This window comes from Triticum aestivum, chromosome 3A (assembly GCF_018294505.1).
Source record: "Triticum aestivum cultivar Chinese Spring chromosome 3A, IWGSC CS RefSeq v2.1, whole genome shotgun sequence".
Lineage (NCBI taxonomy): Eukaryota > Viridiplantae > Streptophyta > Magnoliopsida > Poales > Poaceae > Triticum > Triticum aestivum.
The window spans coordinates 9,079,930-9,101,736 of NC_057800.1; the positions used below are offsets into that span (position 1 = coordinate 9,079,930).

A 21,807-nucleotide genomic window follows, 5' to 3' on the forward strand; every position below is an offset into this window, starting at 1 on the left:
AAAAAGGGAGAAAGAAAAATAAGCTTGAAGGGAAAAAAACACAAAAGAAACAGGAAAGAAAAAGAGAAACAAATAAAAAAAAAGAAAAATAGAAACATAAGATAGAACAATAAGAAGAAAATGGTTAAAGCCAACTTGGCGTGCTATGCGAATTTGTGACTATTTTGAAATGAGAACAAGGATTTAATGTTTTGAACATTTTTCAGAATGGAATATATTTCAAAATTCTGAACTTTTTTTAGATTGAATTTTTCTGATATTATGAACTTTTTTGAAAAAAATAGTATACGAAAAAGGGAGAAAGAAATATAAAATTCAAAGGAAAAAAGGCAAAAGATACAGGAAAGAAATAGAAGAAGAAAAATAGAAACATAACTCAGAATAAAAAAAACAGGCCAGCCCAGCTTGGTGGCCATGTGCGAATTTGCGGCTATTTGACGCTCACTGCAATAAATAGAGTTTTGCTACCTACGTGTGCACGAAAAAAAACGGGCTGGCTTTGCTGGGACACACTGCTGGCGGCCCATGTACGAAATTCGGGCGCTTTCCTTTCTAATAGAGAACGGACAAAAAGTTAGTACCACCTTAAATAGAAAAATACTTTCAATGGTGAACGGATGAATTTTTTTTGAGAAACACACCTTATTTTATTAGTAGGGGTATAGATAAATATAGATATAGATATCATGATAGCGTATCATATTAAATGATGTGCTAATTTGTGTCATGTATGACAATAAGTATAATCCTATATGATACCATGCAATATGGATGTACTATCATACACTGGTATCATATGCATGATACTAGTATATGATACTCCCCATTACAACCAGCGTGAGCATCCCTTCTGCTATCTACTCCCACCTCACATCACATCGATGCTCCACACGCGTGTCCGATAGTGAGGCGGAGGCCGCGCAGCCATGGCGGGCGTCCAATCTGGCCCCTCCTCGTGCTTCTCGCCGACACCAGGGCACCATGCCACCGCGCTCTCCGTGCCGTATTGGGCACAGCCGAGCGCCTGCCGGCTCGACCGATCGAGGTGCCATCATAGGAGGATCCGAGGACCGCCAGCTCTCCCGCGCTTCAGTAGCATGCGTCGAGGCCGCCTCCATTCGAGGGCTCCTCGCCAACGACGAGCACCAGACCGTCGGTTTTTAGTGTAGAAGGAATAGAGAGAGATAGAATAATTCCTAGTCTATCCTATGTTTCCAATCTATCACGATACTCAACATTCAGGTCCCCGCTGACCGGTCCTGCAACCACGCCCGAGCTGCGCCGCTTGCCTCCAAACCTCCAGCAGCCAATGCGTTGCCGCGCGCTCACTGGTGAGGCCTCACCATGATCTCCTACTTTCATCTTCTCCAGCTTCCTGCTCTCTCACTCCCTACAACAGCTAAGATTTTCAGAAGGAATCCTTGAGGGGGCACGACGAGGTGAGGGGCGAGAAGCAGCTCGAGCGGTGCGCTCGATTCGTGTCGCCGTCGCGTGGCCACTTGTCCTCCAGGAGGCGGCGAAGCAGATGGGAGGCCAGACATGGTAGGCGCAGCAGGCCTTTGCGGCAGTTGTAGGCGGAGCAGGCTAGTAATTCCAGGTTCGACACACACTCAACCCATCGTAGTTTAGCTACCAATTTATTTCTTCAGTTAGCATGCACTTATTGGGAGAGATTGTACCTTCCAATCTAGCTGTAGATGGGGCCAGGGAAAATTTATCATAAGTTTGTTCAATCCAATGCCAATTTTCTGATAGAATGTATCCTCAATCATGGCAAATTTGTATACAGTAAATGATGGACATGGCAATTAGCCAATTACACACTATTATGTTGGAAGTTCATGGAATTGGTTCATACCTCGGCAAATTCGTATCTGGTCGCATGAAAAATTCTACAAAAAGATGGGAGTATTTAACAAAAAACTATCACATTTCGTCCGAACGTACCTACAAACTACCACTTTACAAACTTTTACCGAAAACTATCACTTTTCGACTAATCATCGACTAAAAACTACCATGTGTGAAAAGTGTCCGGTTCGGCTAGTTTAAACCTGTTTATGACAGGTTGGGCCCACTCGTCGGAACTAAAAAAGTCTACTCCGTTACCTTTGACCGTCAACCCGTGGGGTTCACATGTCAGTTTTATCTTCTCCCCGGCCATGTTCCCTGTCACTCGGGTCCAGAGTGCGCTGCCGGCATGGGGTCGCTCGCCGTCGTGCCACCCACCTCTCCGAGGGCTGAAACCATGTCTAGGAGCACCACCTAGCTGCACCGCGTCCTAATGGCAAAGGAATCGTCCCGGAAGCCCCCGAATCGCCTCGCTGAGTTCATGCTTCCTCGCCTCTGGTGGACCTCGACCTCGCTGGATTCGCCGCCTTAGAGAGCCTCTGGCCCCTCCCTCGACCTCCTCGAGTGAGTGCTCCTAAAGTGGTGCACGTCGTCGTCCTCGAGCTGTTCATCCCCGAGCCGTCTTGCCCGCGAGCAGCCGCTCCGGGAGCCGCCGCTAAGCCGGAAGCTCCCGTCCTTCCCCGCCTCTCATGAGCCTACGTGCTGCTGGTGATCCCTAGAGTTCCATTCCTCTGGCTCCGTCGGCCGCCGCAATCGAATCAGCAGCTAGCTCCTGTACCTGTACGTGCGCATCCGACCGGGAAGAATCAATCCACCTACTTCAGAGGTTAGCTTGGCTAGTTTGTACGTGCTGATTTTCTCGACCAAGAGCATCGTTCAGGTGCTAGCTTCAGTTCACGGGATCCCTAGAGGTTAGCTTCAGTTCACGGGAGATGCAGCGGCGACCACGATCGCGAGGCAGAGGAGCCATCGGTCGACCGGGTCAAGGGTGGTGCGCCGTCGGGATCTAGGAGGTCGCACCCCCGCAGGCCATCAAGTCCGGCGAGGAGCTTCGGGATGGCCTAGGCACGCCGCGTGGTAGACGGGGACTTCCCCTGATCTGATCTAGATCCTCCGATCCATAGAGAAGATAAAACTACATATGTGGACCCCACAGGTTGACGGTCAAAGTTAACGGAGTAGACTTTTTTTTAGTTCTGACGAGTGGGCCCAACCTGTCATAAACAGGTTTAAACTGGCCGAACCGGACACTTTTCACACATGGTAGTTTTTAGTCAATGATTAGTCAAAAAGTGGTAGTTTTCGGTAAAAAATAGTAAAGTGGTAGTTTGTAGACACGGTTAGACGAAATGTGGTAGTTTTTTGTTAAATACTCAAAAGATGGTGGCCATATCCCTTGGTACATAGCAGATTTTACAACAAAACCTTCATTATGCATTTTGCCATGACCTGTAGATCAACTTTCACTAAATTTTGCCATGTCACTTGCACCTTTTTTTGTTCTCCTTAGTTTTCCACATGCTTAGCAAATCTTTGATTCACAAGATTAGCAAAAGAATTGATCTATCGCAATTTTTGCCATGGCAAGTGTTTTTAGCTTTTGCCATGTCGTCAATATATATTTTGCCATATCACCAATACAACCCTTACCATGCCATGACCACATTTTTTATATGGCTCGGTTTTAAAAAACGCCTGCTGTATCATCAAAGGCCAGCAACTGAAGCAAAGTTCAAAATTCATCAAAAACCGAAAATTTATCGGAGCCAGGTTTCGAGGTTATGGGCCCACCACGCTTTTGCCACTATCATTGCTTTGTCCAGTTTACTTATCCACAAACTTCTGAAACGTGCGGCCAATATCAGGGTTGCGGTTGCTCAGCTAGCACTAGCAGCTTGTAGTGGAAGCGGAGTTGCAGGAGTAGTGGTAGTAAATATTTTCACTGTACCACGTACGTTTGGTGGCCATACATGCCTCGAATTCTATGTTACTTACACTTACCAGCAATTTTGCTTGACTGGTTCAAGGCTTCAAGCCTGCAACTGCCATTGAGATGCAGTGGCACCAAAGATTGAGTGTCGACACAGACGACTTTGAGCTCTTGACTCATGGTTTCCGAGCAGCTATTAGCTACACTCTTCAATGGCTGCACTGAAGGTTGTGATTACATTAATTACGTTAATCAAGATGTTCAGAGAATCTGTTGACCTGACACCCTTGTCGTTGTTGTCCGAGTACTTAACTAGGAGGAGTAACGCAGCCACAACCACAAAGAGAGATCGAATCATTTCTTCAGAAGTGAAGCTCGGAGAGCAGGACAGGGTAGTCGGATCGACCATGAAGCGGTCATCTTCTTCTCCGTCCTCACTCGCACGCGCCATGGCAATCCTCCTGGTGATCGTGTGCTGCTGCTCCCTGCTGCCATTCCCATGCTCTGCCGTTTGCAAAGGTACGCAACCACCGCGTCAGTTCTAGTTCTTATATTTTGGAAGTGGATGTCCATTTTGACATATAATTTGTTGCGATGGCATCAGGGCGTGCATTTGGCGACTTTGGTCAGAGTGCTGGGGCCGGGACAAAGGGAGGAGATCAGGGGGGTGGGGTGCCAGCGCCAAGGGGAGGAGAGGACCAATTTGATCATGGGGGTACGGGATTAGGAGGAGGGAACCAAGTAGGACGGGCGCCTCCGTCACCACGGGGTAAGACACCGAGGAACCACAGGTGATGTGACGACTCCTGCCATGGTGTTCATCTGGCGCCCCCGGCGGTTATTGGAAGCTGATGGCTGCTGGTGTTCCTAGGGGTGGTTTGGGATGATGCTTATCTTTGGCGCAGGTGCTGCCTTTCGATCGGTTGTAATTTCTGCTGCTGTCTCAAACTCTTTGGAACATTTGTATCACGTGCTAGTAGGTTTTTCTTCTTCTCATAGTTGTTGTTCGAGAGCGAACATTCACAATGGGTTTCTTATTGGTGCTCCAACTCGCAAGTCTCTTCAATATTTTTGTTTTTCTCGCCTTAATGCAAATGGGTGACTTCTTCTGTATATCTTCTTGGCGGCCGATCTCCTTTCTACTGATCCAACGGTATCTGATCCTGATTTTTCTTCAAAAAATAAAAATATGCTCAGGTTGGCTTTTGCCCGCTGTAATTGACTCAAAAAAAGAAAAGAAAAAACAGTCAGTCACCTCGACGAAATTTGAAGTTGAATTTTGTTCAAAGTAAATAGGGCCTTCTTCTTTTGCATGAGAACTTGCAAATTAAATGTAAATTTATAATTTTATTGTACGACATATTATTTCCATGCGAAAAGGTTTATACTAAAATAAAGATTCACCAAAAGCACAAAACAGCACAAACATAATTAAAAAAAATACATCGAGGTCCATGGACCACCGAACAACCTTTGCCGCCGCCAGAACGAGCCGCCGATGTGCCACTGTCACCGCTCCCATACTGAAGTTGACCTGATCGATGACAGCCGTGAAGTCTTCATACACGTGCCCCGAAGGACCAGCGCCCCAGAACCGCAGTCGTTGGTGTTGAATCCTTGAATCGATCTTAAGAACCCGACATCAAATCTCACCATTGTGTATGCACGACAAGAAACCTAACATGCGACACCAGAAGCTGGCAGGAATCTACATCGGAGCTCTATCTAATCCACACAAATGGACGAACTTGAGGAGGATAGGAGCCTGGAAGACTATATCAAAGAAGAAGCGCCGCCGTCCGTCCGAACAAAGAAGTGGGCCCGCATGCCGGCAAATGTCTACAAGGAAACCGAAGGCCCAACTCCCCATTCTTTCTATCTTACATCGCCACGGAACTATTCACGGCATATCACACATTTCCATTTTGTTTATACCTTTTTCTTATTCTTAGAATGATTTTATGCTCTTCTGATGCACCTCGCAGGATATATAAGCATGAAATATTTGTTGGTTTTTTCCAGTTACTTTTTCCTATAGTCTATTATTATATTGTTTTTCTTTCCTTCCATTGATTCTTTGGTCAAGAATTGTCTTCAATTTTTTTATTTTGGCCTGATTGAAATTAAGTGGATGCAATGAAAAAAGATGGACGAAAACCCTACCTATCAACTAGCCGGAGTCGAGGGACAAGGCCCTCTTCCTGCCACCGGCAGTCGGAGCGGCAGGCAGAGTGGAGGTGGATGGATCCATGGGCTTTCCCTAATCGCCTTGCGAGAGGGGAAACAAAAGCAATTTGTTTTACCGTATGATAGATGTATACTTATTCGTGGACGGAGGGACAAATGCATGGCTTGAAAATTTCTACAATGCCACCACAAAAAGAATCTACAATACTCGAAAAAAAAGTCAAACGGATTGATCCAAGGCCTTTTTTCTCAGGTTAAGAATCAGTTCGAAAGATGGATGAATAGAAGAAACGGGCCAAACAATCCTACAAAATTGAAATGGACGACACGAAAAACTGAAGTCCAGTTCAAAAGTCATCAAATTGAAAAATTGGCCGAACAACGCATAAAATATCACAGCCCAGCAAAAACAATTCAGCCCAGTGAGGAAAATATTTCGCTGTGGCACTCTGATTTTCTTATTGATATTGTGATGTTTATTTTTCTTATCGGTGAACTGCCATGCTGCTCCACTTACTGCAACGCAGACTTGCAGTATACTTGCATTCTGGTCCCATGAGTCCGATTCATGCCACAGATTGAAACGTGCAACCGAGTTGAGGTTTGCGGACTTGCAGACGCAGACTTGCAGTATACTTGCATACCGAGTGAGCATCTCAAGTAGCCAAGTAGTACAACTGCTCAGCTAGCACTAGCAGCTTGTAGGAGTCGGAGTTGCTGGAGTAGTCATAGTTACCAACAGCTTTGCTTGACTGTTTCAAGCCTGCCACAGCGATTAAGATGCACTGACAGCAAAGACTGAGTGTCGGGCACAGACAACTTTGAGCACTTGACTTGACTAGATCATGATTACATTAGGTTAGTCTAGATGTTCAGACAATCTGTTGACTTGACACACTTGTCGTTGCTGTTAGAGTACTTAACAAGGAGCAGTAACCCAACCACAACCACGAAGAGACATCGAACCATTTCCTCAGAGCTGAAGCTGGGAAGGCAAGGACATCTTATCGACCATGAAGCGGTCTTCTTCCTCTCCGTCCTCGCTCGCACGCGCCATGGCAATCAGCCTGGTGGTCGTGGGCTGCTGCTCCCTGCTGCCATTCCCATGCTCTGCCGTTTGCAAAGGTACGCAACCACGCGTCATTTCCAGTTTATATATTGTGGAAGTGGACGCCCATTTTGACATATATTTTGTTGCGATGGCATCAGGGCATGCATTTGGTCAGCGGGCAAGGGAGGGCCCAGGGCGAGGGGGAAACCAATGGTCAGGGGGCTGGGGAGGGGCCAGGGGAGGAGGAAACCATTTTGGTCAGGGGGGTGTGGAGGGGCCAGCGGAAGGAGGAAATTTTGGTCAGGGGGATGGAGAGTGGCCAGTGGGAGAAGGGAATTCCGGTGAGACGTCTGCTGGAGGAAACCATGTAGGTCGGATGCCTCCGGCGCCTCGGGGCAAGACACCGTGGAATCACAGGTGATGTGATGGCTCCTGCCATGGCGTGGATCTAGCGTCCCGGCATTTGCTGGACACTGCTTGCTGATGGTCTTCCCGGAGGTGGTTTGGGAATGATGCTTCTATCTTTAGAGCAAGTGCTGGTTTTGGTTGTAATTTGTGCTGATTTGTGATCCCCAACTTTTTCAAACATTTGTATCTCGTGCTAGTAGGTTTTTGCCCCATACTGGTTGTTCGACATCAAACATTCTCAACGGGTTTCTTAATATTGCTTCAACTCGCAAGCCTCTTTCATATTTTTGTTATTCCCCTATCCCTCGTTTTTGGCCGCTTGTATGAATTGGTTATTTTTCATAAGCAATTAATGAAACTGGGGCTAGTTCAGTTGCAGAATAAAACAAAATGAAACTACCGAATTCGATCATTGAGGCGACCCTATTGACCGGCACACATGCTACTCATGTACGGTCATGGGTAGGGCTGGACCAAAAGCTCGTAACTCGTGAGCTTAATGAGCACTCGATAGTTCAGCTCGTCAAACTAGTAGCTCGCTTCTTAATGAACAGAGCCAATCATTCATTTCAGCTCGTTAAGCTTAAGGAGCTTAACGAGGGAGCTAACGAATTTCACGAGTAGCTCGTTAAGCTCGTTAGTAACACCACAACACATATTCTTATCTTATGTGACAAACTTTTGTAGAACCTTAGCCCATCTATTCAATCTAATCGACATATGGGGCAACAAACTACTGCATTTCTTTTTGTAGTGACCATATTTCATATTGAAAACAACACCTACACATATTACCTCTCTGTGTGAAACTGAATGTAATCTGGGTTGAGCCCTGTTTTTAATACACTTGGATTTGGATGTTACCTACAAAACAGATCTACAGAGTCAACCTTTATAGTGACGTACGTACGTGTTAGCACAGGTACGTACTTTCTTCGTTTCAAAATAGATGACCCAACTTTGTACTAACTTTGGTACAAAGTTAGTAACAGATGACCCAATTTTATACTAACTTTGACACAAAGTTAATACACAGTTAAGTCATCTTTTTTGAAACGGAGAGAGTACGTGTTGGCCTCAGTATTACTTTCACCCGTATATGTCCTTGTGTAGTGACGTGCATGCATGCAGACCGAACCGGTGGGGGACGGACACCTCCGTCTCCCCGGGGCGGGCCGGTGCACCACATGTGCCCGGACTGCGACCGCCTGGCCCGCACGTCGCCGGTAAAGACATGTCGCATGCGCCGCACCGGAAGACTCCGCTGCTGGTTCGTACACCAAACACTACACCGTAAGTCTGTAAGATCGCCGGTCCATCTCCCGCGGTCGCGTTCGCATGGTGTCCAAGTTGTGATCGATGACTCTGCCTCTTGCCTGCGTATGTATGATGTATGGCCGTGCTGTATTTCGGGAGAACGGCGTGGAAATAACACTGGTTTCAGACCATCTGAATATGGAATAAAAGCTTGTTTCAGATGCAATGCACTAACTGGGGTGACGATGATGTTCTTGTCCTTTTTTCTAGACAATAATGGTTCTTATCTCCCTGTATGGTGGCTTGCCAAGTCTTTGATCGTATGGACATAAAGCTCCAAATATGTCCATGTTGATCGTAGACTTTGACCGTATTGAAGTCCATGTCCATCGCCACGATAGACTAGTCTTCATGAAACGGTCAAAGTCTACGATGGGCATCGCCACGGCCACCCAAGGTAAGTATTAAGTTTTTTTTTGTTTGGCAGTAATATTATGAGCGGTCCCAATATTCTACCCATGGCTTCATGTATGCAGTTCATCCAGACGGTTTCTGCCCGGTAGTGGGTCCTCCAACGCCGTGGCCCGGGACATCCATTAGCTGTGTCCATGGATGCCGCCACCTTGACACTACGCCACCAGCGACACTAGCGCCTCACCGCAAGATCCTGCAGCGAGCAGCTGCCAACATGCCCCTAATGTTCGAAACAGCACCGATGCCATGAGCACCGGGTCTCGTTTTCTTGCCGCGCCATGTCGATCTCTCGGCTATTTCATGATTTTCCTTTTCATCTTTGAATCACACTGTGTGAAAGGTTGTTTGTGGGACTGATATATATAAGTTAGACTCTGGAAAACAAATAATGAACGAATATGGTTGAATCGTTATTACAATTGTATAAACAATATCTAGATAGGATGTTATTACGGTACATGATAAAACTATAGTGAAACTATATACTCCATTCATAAAAGTGAGTCGTGCCTTGTGCATGGTCCATTCATACATGCTCACCAGAAAATAGAAGGGCTGAGTCTGGGCCGTGGACTCCATTTCGGAAAAAGTAAAACAGAAGGATCTACCTGAGACCAAGGTTTTAGTGTTAGCAGCACACTAGTACGTAGGTCAGTTGCTCACTGATTTGAACTGCAAGCCATTAATCCAGAGGATCAAGCCATGGCAGAGGTGCAGAGGAACACGAACACGAGGAAGAGGAAACAAAAGCGAGGAGGCCGCGCCGAAGCAGTCCTATATAAACTACTAATCCACGGAGTTGTCTGTAGTCGTTTTCTTTGAGAGCCACTTGTCTGTAGTCAATTCCCTCGTATATATTATTCGCAAAAAAAATTCCCTCGAATATATATGTAGCTGTTGCCTTCCGTGGCTTTTGAGAAGCCCAAGCCCAGGAGAGCAAGCCCATGGTCCAGCCCACGATGATAATAGGGAAGATTGCGAACATTTGGATACGGAACTCACAGTTTTTCGTTGTAACCATGAAATACCACATATTTGGAAAAACTTTATAACAATTTTGAATTCTATTTCTTCTAAACTACGTACTAGTTATAGATAAGGCTTGAACTAGTTTTGTGCCTTGCGTATCCTGAGAAATAAAAAGGTGGAAAGAAGGGACTCAAACTCGTTTCCTCCCAATGCAGGAAATACACGGTTATTATGAAATGCTGGGGGTAATCCTCCTTTTCGAAGAAAAAAAATAAGATCTTCGTATTGTGGATCACCATACAGTTTCATACAAGCACAATGATTCACTTTTTTTTGGACTTCTTATAAATTTCAGATCCAAATCTGATCCCCACATAGAGACACAAGAAACAAAATCTAGCATGAGACATGAATACCGGCCAAACCAATCCTGCTTCGTTGCGTTTTGGCCCAGACAAAAATAGCAGATCATCAGTCCACACTATCATACAGAGCCACACCACTATGGACCTACTGTTGGGATGATGAGTTAGTTTAAGGGTATTAGGTTGTCTACAATAGTGCTATGTTGCTAGTACCACATATGATAATTGTTGATCTAGAAGAGATAGAAACAAAAACAAAATGGTTTGTCTTCTCTTAGTAAAGTGATGATCTCTTGATATAGAAGATACGACAATTATGTCCAGTGTACAATATGTCGTCTGGTAGATACATATTCTTGTAGTTTAATTTTGTTCACCTCATAATTTTATAAGCATGTAAAAGATTAGCTGTTAGAGTTAGCACTCAAAAAAGATGCACTATATAACATATTTTTGCATTCTCAGTGTGAAGTGCATTATACCCCCTCCGACCCATTTTACTCTGCAAATAACTTTTCCCCTTTTTCCGATTTACTCTGTGTGTTGCCCATGTCACTGATTCTTTCCCATGCTGTCCCTAGTATTCGGCTTGCGTGCAACCAATCAAACTAATACTCCATCCATAAAGAAATATAAGAGCGTTTATATCACTAAAATAGTGATATAAACGCTCTTATATTTCTTTACAGAGGGAGTAATAGCCTTTGTTCTGCACACCATGCAGAGCAGGAGAGAGAAACCGACTCGGGAATTGAGGAGAACCAATCACTGCATGCAGGTTAACAATAAACCAACTTCCCTTACATGCAAAAGCAAGTGCACATTAGTCCAAAAAAACCGAATGGATCGCTTCATTGGTATACGAGTCCAACGTTATGCACAATGTAGAATGGATTGGAGAGAGTAATATGTTAGCTTGTCTCCCTGAATGGTGGCTCCCGTCTTTGCATGCACTTCTAAGATTAAACTGCATGTTTGTTTTGATTCTTGGTGTGCAGGGGGTACAACCACCACCAAACTATAGGTTGGTTTTGGCTATGAATTAAAACATCTTTTGAGAAAGCAATGCTTATTAATTGGTAAATGATGTCTACTACGCAACCTTCTTCTTGTAGACTTGTGTTGGGCCTCCAAGCGCAGAGTTTTGTAGGACAGTAGCAAATTTCCCTCAAGTGGATGACCTAAGGTTTATCAATCCGTGGGAGGCGTAGGATGAAGATGGTCTCTCTTAAACAACCCTGCAACCAAATAACAAAGAGTCTCTTGTGTTCCCACACACCCAATACAATGGTAAATTGTATAGGTGCACTAGTTCGGCAAAGAGATTGTGATACAAGTGCAATATGGATGGCAGATATAGGTTTTTGTAATCTGAAAATATAAAACCAGCAAGGTAGTAAGTGGTAAAAGTGAGTGAAAATGGTATTGCAATGCTTGAAAACAAGGCCTAGGGTTCATGCAACAATGTTATCAACAATGATAACATAATTGGACCATAGAACAATCCCTCAATATGCAACAAAGAGTCACTCCAAAGTCACTAATAGCGGAGAATAAACGAAGAGATTATTGTAGGATATGAAACCGCCTCAAAGTTATTCTTTCTGATCGATTTATTGGGCTATTCCTATAAGTGTCACAAATACCCCCAGAGTCCGTACTAAAATAACACCTTAAGACACACATCAACCAAAACCCTAATATCACCTAGATACTCCAATGTCACCACAAGTACCCGCGGGTCTGATTATATGATATGCATCACACAATCTCAGATTCATCTATTCAAACAAACACAAAGAACTTCAAAGAGTGCCCCAAAGTTTCTACTAGAGAGTCAAGACGAAAACGTGTGCCAACCCCTATGCATAAGTTCACAAGGTCACAGAACCTGCAAGTTGATCACTAAAACATACATCAAGTAGATCACGTGAATATCCCATTGTCATCACAGATAAGCACATGCAAGACATACATCAAGTGTTCTCAAATCCTTAAAGACTCAATCCGATAAGATAACTTCAAAGGGAAAACTCAATCCATTACAAGAAGGTAGAGGGGAGAAACACCATATGATTCAACTATAATAACAAAGCTCGCGGTATATCAAGATCGTGCCAAATCAAGAACACAAGAGAGAGAGTGAGATCAAACACATAGCTACTGGTACATACCCTCAGCCCCGAGGGTGAACTACTCCCTCCTCGTCATGCAGAGCGCTGGGATGATGAAGATGGCTACCGGTGATGGTTTCCCCCTCCGGCAGGGTGCCGGAACAGGGCCCCGATTGGTTTTTGGTGGCTACAGAGGCTTGCGGCGGTGGAACTCTCAATATAGGTTTATTTCTAGGGGTTTCTATATTTATAAGAATTTTTGGCGTCGAGAACAAGTCAGGGGGTCCACGAGTCAACCACAAGGACGGAGGGCGCGCCCTCCACCCATGTGGAGGCCTCGTGGCTCTTGTGGCCCAACTCTTTTGCTTTGGGGGCTTCTTCTGGTCCATAAAAAATCACCGTAAATTTTCAGCTCATTTGGACTCCGTTTGATATTCCTTTTCCGCGAAACTCAAAAATAAGGAAAAAACAGAAACTAGGACTGAGCTCTAGGTTAATAGGTTAGTCCCAAAAATAATATAAAATAGCATATAAAACATCCAAGATAGATAATATAATAGCATGAAACAATCAAAAAATGTAGATACGTTGGAGACGTATCAGTAAAATAGATGTATACGTTCAAGTTAACCGAGGATTAATAATTACATTTTACAGAACAATATAAGTGGCAGGATGGTACAAGCTTCCACATGCTTCAGAGGCCACGATGGTGTGAGCTCCTTAAAATATTGGATGTTCTATTTGCCTCACCTAACTTGATCATAAGGTTTCAACTTCGAAGTACATCTGTTGACCGGGAGGCTGGGAGTAGACTTTGACCATATCGGAGATCCTCAAGCTAAGAGCCTCCATGAATATAGAACCAACTAACACTCTTGACGTTTTATCTACTCTCTCCGTCTGATTTTATAAGGCTCCTCAAATTGGAGCCTAATTTTGACCTAAAATTTAACTATTAAATCATGAGTTATATGCCATGGAAAGTAAATCATTGAAAACATGATTTGTAATATGAATCAAAGGATATAATTTTTGTGACATATAACTTATGTTTTGTTAGTGAAATTTAGGCTCAAATTCGAGAGGGACTAAGAAAGATAGACGAGGAGAGTAATTCCCAAGGCAAGGCAATCTGGCCATCTACACATTTTGCAACTTAGAGCAACTTTTTTTTTATGATTGTCATGTGCAAAGGATTAATTTTTCTGTTTTAGGGGAAATAAGTTGTGATGGTACAGGAATGAGTATATCGCTGGTGTCATACTACCATGTTTATAAGGTTCCAACTTCCAAGTATAACTGTTGACCGGGAGTCTAGGAGTAGACTTTGACAGTATTGAAGACCCTGAAACTGAGAGTCTCCATGAATATAGAACTAACTAACACTCTTAACTTCTATCTACTTTCTCTGTCCGGGTTTATAACGCTCCTAAAATTGGAGCCTAATTTTGACCTAAAATTTGATATCAAATCATGAGCTATATGCAATGAAAAGTAAATCCTTGAAACCTTATTTTGGATATGAATCCAAGGATACACTTTTTGTGCCATATAACTTATATTTTGTTAGTGAAATTTAGGCACAAATTCGAGAGGGGCTTACAGATTAGGAGAGTAATTCCCAAGGCAAGGCAATCTGGCCACCTGCACATTTTACAGCTAAGAGCAACTGTTTATTTTTTATGGTTGTCATGCGCAAAGGTTGATTTTGCTTTTTCGGGGGAAAAATTGTGTGATGGTACGAGAACGAGTAGATTGCTGTGGTCGTACTACCATGCTTAGCCAATGCAGGCAGCAACCTCACACATATCTAGGGAGTAAGTTTGGTATCAATGAGGTTAGTATTAGTTCGACCATTGCCCATTATGATGGTCTTGTTTCTTGGATTGTTTTCAAGAAACCTCCCGTAACAGACCTCCACACACTATGCCATAGCATCTACTATAGTCAAAGAGCATCAAAGAATGACAAAGTGACAATTGACACGACACTGAGTATCAGCAAAAGGATAATAGGTTTGACCGTGTTGATAGCTTGACCGAGATTTACAACAAAATATGCCACGTGGTGGCACAAGCTTACACATGGTCAATAGGTTGCAGGTGTTCAAAATATTGAAGGCTCTATCTTCTCCACCTAACATGGTCATAAGGTTCCACGTATGTCCCTATTGACCGGGAGTCCGGGAGTAGACTTTGACCATATCAAAGTCCCTGAGAACGAGAGCCTCATTGACAAATATTGAATGTAGAACCAACACTCATACCATTTCATCTATAAGTATATATATGGACAAAGGAGCTCACTCGCAAAGTAAGGCAATCTGGCCATTTGCATTGTCTACAAAATTACAAGGTTAATTACAGCCACCAAAAGTAGAAGCCTAACACCGACATAATTGACAAGAAGATTATGGAGCGCTCCTGTTCTTCTTCAACCGCGGCAACTGTGGCAATCTTGGCTCTGATGTTCATATATTGCTCCTTGCCATGCTCGGTGGCCGTGCAAGGTAAGCATTAGATATTTCACTTGACAATAGGTAAGCATCAGGAGAAGAACGTACGTAATATTTTCTAGGCCAGGCTGCATGCAAGCTCTGGGTATATGCATGGAGTTACAGATGATGAGTAGTTAGTGATATGTGTATACATATCATTGCAGATCTTCCAGAAGGAGATCGTCCAGGAGTGGGTCCACCGGCGCCGATCCCTGGGTCAGGGCGCCACAGGTGCCCCGGCTGCGACCGCCCCACCACTCCGCCGCCACCGCCGCACCGGAAGACCCTGCTGGTTGGTACAGCAAACACCCCGTAAAATTACCAATGGTCAAGTACGCATGCCGTTGAAGCTGTGGGCAGGAGCGGTCAATAAACCATGTCCTGAGTTTGGGCATGCAAGCTGATCAAAGTGAGATCATTGGAGGCCTTTCATTTTGAAAATCACTGAGCGGTCGATGCTATAGCCTAGCCAGCTTCTGCCTCCTGTCTTGTCGTATGATGGATGACCGTGCTATATATGTACTATTATGTGTAATTATTAGTTGTTCCACGGCACCTTAAAAGGAATAAAAAATACTTTCTGATCTTTGCATGGAAAAAGAGACGATGGTGTTCTTATCTCCTTTTTTCTTTGATGGAAATATGGAAAATGTTCACTGTGTTGTAAAATTTGTTTGTCTGGCAGAAAAGATATATATTTTTTCTTAGACTTATAAAAAGGTGAATGATGCACGGATTAATATCAAACGATTGGTTCTCCAAATCAGGTGGGTACTAATATATTCTCATACAATTAAGAATTAACAAAACCAAATTTACCTAAGATGCACCTTGCTGGCGATGCTCTTGTTCTTCAGAGTTGGTAGACGTTTTACACACCTAGCTCTTAAAATATTGAGGGCCTGTTCAGAGTCCCTCCGCTCCCGGAGCTGCAGTTGAAAATCATGGAGCGAGGAAACAAGTTCTTCACAGATCCTGGGATTTCTTTTGGTGTGCTGATGTGGAAATTCTATCCCTAGTCTAGTGAACCAGTTTGGCGTCACTGAGGTTAGGATTTATTCACTCGTTGCAGTGAGATTAAATATAGTGGTCTTGCTTTCTTGTGTTTTTTAAATACAGTAATACAGCTAACACAACCAGCACATTTACAAACTCACATACGTCTATCAAATACTGTAGTCATGGAGCATAGAGATTAACGAATCGACAGTTGACATATCACTATCGTTGGTAGATTGCCTACCATTAAAAGGATAATTGGTTGTATTGTGTTGATAACTTGACCAAGACCTTACAACAAAAAAAAGCCGTGGGGTGGCACAAGCTTCCAATTGATCGATGGGCAACAAGATTCTTAAAATATTGTATGTTCTATTTGTCTTACATACCATGGTCATAAGGTTCTAACAAGATTCTTAAAATATTGAGCGGGAGCAGACTTTGACCATATTGAAGTCTCATCCCCATGAGTGTTGAACCAGCTAGCACTCTTAACTTTTGATATCTCTAAGAGTATATATATGGACTAATGAGCTCTTCCCAAGGCAAAGCAATCTGGCCTCTTGTCACTTCACACAATTATACACGATTAATTACAGTCATCAAGTAGCAGCACCACATGAAGATGATTGGGAAGAAAATTATGAAGCGCTCTTCCTCTTCTTCTTCCGTCACACTAGCTATGGCAATCATGGCCATCATATTCCTTTGCTGCTTCCTGCCATGCTCGGTGGCCATCCAAGGTAACACTGGTAGAAAAAGAGGCTTCCGTCCAGCCCCATTAGTCGCGAAACTGTAGGAACCGCGACTAATGAGGTCTTTAGTCGCGGTTCGGCAGACGAACCGCGACCAAAGGCCTGGGCCCAGGGCGCTCGGTGGCCAGCTGGTGCACGTGAGGGGCTTTAGTCGCGGTTGGCCAGGCCAACCGCGACTAAAGGTGCGCAAAGGCCTTTAGTCGCGGTTGTCCAGGCCAACCGCGACTAAATCTCCTCCCCTATATATACCAGTTCAGCACACTCACTTAGCCATTTGGTGCCACTTCTCTTCACAAGCTTCACAAGGGGGTGTAGGTTTGCTTTTGGTTCCTCTTATGCACACAAGGTGTTTGATGAAATACCCTAAGAGGGTGAAACAAACATGATATGAAGTGTTGGAGCCACACTTGAGGTTCCTCATTTATTTTTTCCTCCTCGATCGCGGTTAGCAACTTGAACCTTTCATGCATGTGTGTCATTGATAAAATATGCATGTGTGCAGTTCATTGTTTAATTTATATTGTTTGTAGCTAGTTAGTTTAACAAATGCATGATGGTTAATTATATATTTTATATTATAATAATGCAGATGAATCGGCAATGGATGTACGGTAACCGACTCTCCGGCGAGTTCACTACGGGTTTGAAAGATTTCCTCGTAGTGGCTAATGCGAACAAGCAGGGGGGTTTTGTTATCTGTCCATGTGTTATCTGTAAGAATCAGAAGGGTTACTCTTCCTCAAGAGATGTTCACATGCATCTGCTTCGGCACGGTTTCATGCCAAGCTATAATTGTTGGACCAAGCATGGAGAAAGAGGGGTTATAATGGAAGAAGATGAAGAAGGGGATGATTTCATCGATGAAAGCTATCTTGCTCATTTCGGTGATACTTTCATGGAGGATGCTGAAGGTGAAGGGGAAGGTGAAGAAGAGGCACGTGATGATCCCGTTGATGATCTTGGTCGGACCATTGCTGATGCACGGAGACGCTGCGAAACTGAAAAGGAGAGGGAGAATTTGGATCGCATGTTAGAGGATCACAGAAAGGCGCTGTACCCCGGATGCGATGATGGTCTGAAAAAGCTGGGCTGCACACTGGATTTGCTGAAATGGAAGGCAGAGGCAGGTGTAGCTGACTCGGCATTTGAAAACTTGCTGAAAATGTTGAAGAATATGTTTCCAAAGGATAACGAGTTGCCCGCCAGTACGTACGAAGCAAAGAAGGTTGTCTGCCCTCTAGGTTTAGAGGTTCTGAAGATACATGCATGCATCAACGACTGCATCCTCTACCGCGGTGAATACGAGAATTTGAATGAATGCCCGGTATGCACTGCATTGCGTTATAAGATCAGAGGCGATGACCCTGGTGACGATGTTGAGGGCCAGAAACCCAGGAAGAGGGTTCCCGCCAAGGTGATGTGGTATGCTCCTATAATACCACGGTTGAAACGTCTGTTCAGGAACAAAGAGCATGCCAAGTTGTTGCGATGGCACAAAGAGGACCGTAAGTCGGACGGGGAGTTGAGACACACCGCAGATGGAACGCAATGGAGAAAGATCGACAGATGGTTCAAAGATTTTGCAGCTGACGCAAGGAACATAAGATTTGCTCTAAGTACGGATGGCATGAATCCTTTTGGCGAGCAGAGCTCCAGCCATAGCACCTGGCCCGTGACTCTATGCATCTACAACCTTCCTCCTTGGTTGTGCATGAAGCGGAAGTTCATTATGATGCCAGTGCTCATCCAAGGTCCGAAGCAACCCGGCAACGACATCGATGTGTACCTAAGGCCATTAGTTGATGAACTTTTACAGCTGTGGGGTGGTGTCCGTGTGTGGGATGAGCACAAACAAGAGGAATTTGACCTACGAGCGTTGCTTTTCGTAACCATCAACGATTGGCCTGCTCTTAGTAACCTTTCGGGACTGTCAAATAAGGGATACAATGCATGCACGCACTGCTTACATGAGACTGAAAGTGTACATTTGCCAAATTGTAAGAAGAACGTGTACCTTGGGCATCGTCGATTTCTTCCGAAAATTCATCCAGTAAGAAAGAAAGGCAAGCATTACAACGGCAAGGCAGATCACCGGTCGAAGCCTGCGGAACGCACTGGTGCTGAGGTATTTGATATGGTCAAGGATTTGAAAGTCATCTTTGGAAAGGGTCCTGGCGGACAATCAGTTCCGAAGGGAGCTGACGGGCACGCAGCCATGTGGAAGAAGAAATCTATATTCTGGGAGCTAGAATATTGGAAAGTCCTAGATGTCCGCTCTGCAATCGACGTGATGCACGTTACGAAGAATATTTGCGTGAACCTCCTAAGCTTCTTGGGCGTGTATGGGAAGACAAATGATACAAAGGAAGCACGGCAGGACCAGCAACGTTTGAAAGACCCTGATGACCGGCATCCGGAATGGTTTCAAGGTCGTGCCAGCTACGCTCTGACCAAAGAAGAGAAGGTCATCTTTTTTGAATGCCTGAGCAGTATGAAGGTCCCGTCTGGATTCTCGTCCAATATAAAGGGAATAATAAACATGGCGGAGAAAAAGTTCCAAAACCTGAAGTCTCACGACTGTCACGTGATTATGACGCAATTGCTTCCGATTGCTTTGAGGGGGCTCCTGCCGGAAAATGTTCGAGTAGCCATTGTGAAGCTATGTGCATTCCTCAATGCAATCTCTCAGAAGGTAATCAATCCAGAAGTTCTACCACGGTTACAGAACGATGTGATCCAATGTCTTGTCAGTTTCGAGTTGGTGTTCCCGCCATCCTTCTTCAATATTATGACGCACCTCCTGGTTCACCTAGTCGAAGAGATTTTAAGGAGATATGGGAACTTGACTATGGACCCTCCTTTAAGGTCCCTTTGTTCCGGTGCAAATGGTTCAAGCTAACAGGAGGTGGGGTAAAGGTGGACCAGCAATACGGAATGACAATGGTGGATTTCAACAATCTTGGTTACCTTGACGAACCATTCGTCCTAGCGAAAGATGTCGCTCAGGTTTTCTATGTGAAGGACATGAGTAGCAAACCGAGGAAACGGAAAGATAAGAAAACGATCAGTGCATCATGCGATGATCCAAAGCGCCACATTGTTCTTTCAGGGAAAAGAAACATCGTGGGAGTGGAGGACAAGACAGACATGTCAGAAGATTATAATATGTTTGCTGAAATTCCGCCCTTCAAAGTGAACACCGACCCAAGCATTAAGTTAAATGATGAGGATGCTCCATGGATACGGCACAATCGTAAGCAAGCAGGGACACAAGGGAAGAAATGATGTGTAATAATTTATTGTATCAAACCTTTTGTCAAACCTTCAAGGGGTTTTAAAATGAATTAGTTTTATTTTTCTGATTTTTTTGATATATAATTGTATTTTTAAGATTTGAAAATGAAGAAAAAACAGAAGAAAAAAACAGAAGAAAAAAGCAAACAGAAGAAAAACATAAGAAAAAAGGAAAAACAGAAGAAAAAACAGAAGAAAAAAACAGAAGAAAAAAGGAAAAAGGAAAAAGGAAGAAAAAACAGAAGAAAAAGGAAGAAAAAACAGAAGAAAAAAACAGAAGAAAAAAGGAAAAACAGAAGAAAAAACAAACAGAAGAAAAACATAAGAAAAAAGGAAAAAGGAAAAAAGGAAGAAAAAAAGAAAATATGCCACCTACTGGGCCACCACGGCCTGAATATGACTAGAAACCCATTAACGGGCCAGGATTCAGGCCCGCAGAAGGCCCAGTAGGCCCACAGGCACACAGTGACAGAATAGGCCCGTAAGCCTGCATTTGAGAGGAGCTCGAAGTGGTAAGCGCAGCCGCGCTTATAAACCACTGTCGAAGCCTCTCGGCTAGCGGGGTGGGACTAAACATCCCACCGCACCGCGCCAGTTCTAGCACAGCCCTTTAGTCGCGGTTGGGGAGGCGGACCGCGACTAAAGGATACCTTTAGTCGCGGTTGGGGTGGCGGGCCGCGACTAAAGGGTCTTTCCCTCGGGAATCCTGAACACGGAGGACGTGTACGAGGCATGGGGCACATTCCGTGGAAAATAGGGTTCCCCCAGAACGATGACCCGTACGGTTACAGAAGCCGTAAGAGAAAGATGGATCGGGAAGCAGATGTTGTGGCGCGGTTGGCATCGGAAATGGATGTGATGAAGAAAACCATGAGTGTACTAGTAGCCGAAAGAGATGCAGCTCGGGTGCAGCATGAAGATCATCCAGCGGATCTCGGAAGCCAGCAGCGGAGAAGCAGCGTGGCTTCCACGGAGGCCCCACCGGCTGGTGCAGATGCACCGACGATCGAAATTACTGCACCGGAGCCTCTGGTGGTCCAAATTACTGCACCGGAGCCTCTGGTGGTCGAAATTACTTCACCGGAGCATCCTCGCTACCCCGTGGACGATATAAAGGAGATGAAAGAATGTCATCTGTATTATCCTATCGGGAACATGTCCATGAAGGTAGCCATCGGCAGTGCTTTACCATGTTTACCTGGAGCACTCCACCACAACAACCCCATTCAAGATGGCTATGCTCGTGTCACGGTGGAGGACATAGTCCAAGGGTTTGAGGACCTGGAGATTGACATTGCTACACCTGAAGGGGAGAAAAGACTTGGAGATGTCAAGCGCCATTTCATTCTATGGCAAAAGAAGTTTATCAAGTTTCCAGGCGAGGCGCCAAGGACAACAAGTCCACCCCCCTACGGTGGTGGTGGTGGCGGTGGCGGTGGTGGTGGTGGTGGTGGTGGTGGTGGTGGTGGCGGTTCACCTACACCTCCGTCACGTCAGCCGACGCCGCCCCCCCAGTCCACAACGTCCGGCGGGTGATCAGCCGCCGCCCCCCAGTCCTCGTCCGGCGGGTGATCAGACGCCGCCCCCCAATCCACCTCCGGCAAAGAAGCAGAAGCAGTCCTGGATTATTAACCCGGACCCTTATGTACCTAA

At 44.8% G+C, this 21,807-nt stretch overlaps 2 long non-coding RNA genes across 2 annotated transcripts; both read left to right on the forward strand.

Moving 5' to 3' along the window:
• Positions 1 to 3,813: 3,813 nt before the first annotated feature.
• On the forward strand, positions 3,814 to 4,857 carry LOC123057483 (uncharacterized). Its single transcript, XR_006426869.1, has 3 exons — positions 3,814 to 4,008; positions 4,098 to 4,300; positions 4,386 to 4,857. It is a non-coding gene; the product is annotated as an uncharacterized lncRNA (long non-coding RNA).
• A 10,069-nt stretch (positions 4,858 to 14,926) lies between these two features.
• LOC123057484 (uncharacterized) lies at positions 14,927 to 15,690 on the forward strand. The gene is made up of 2 exons (XR_006426870.1): positions 14,927 to 15,118; positions 15,271 to 15,690. It is a non-coding gene; the product is annotated as an uncharacterized lncRNA (long non-coding RNA).
• Positions 15,691 to 21,807: the final 6,117 nt, after the last annotated feature.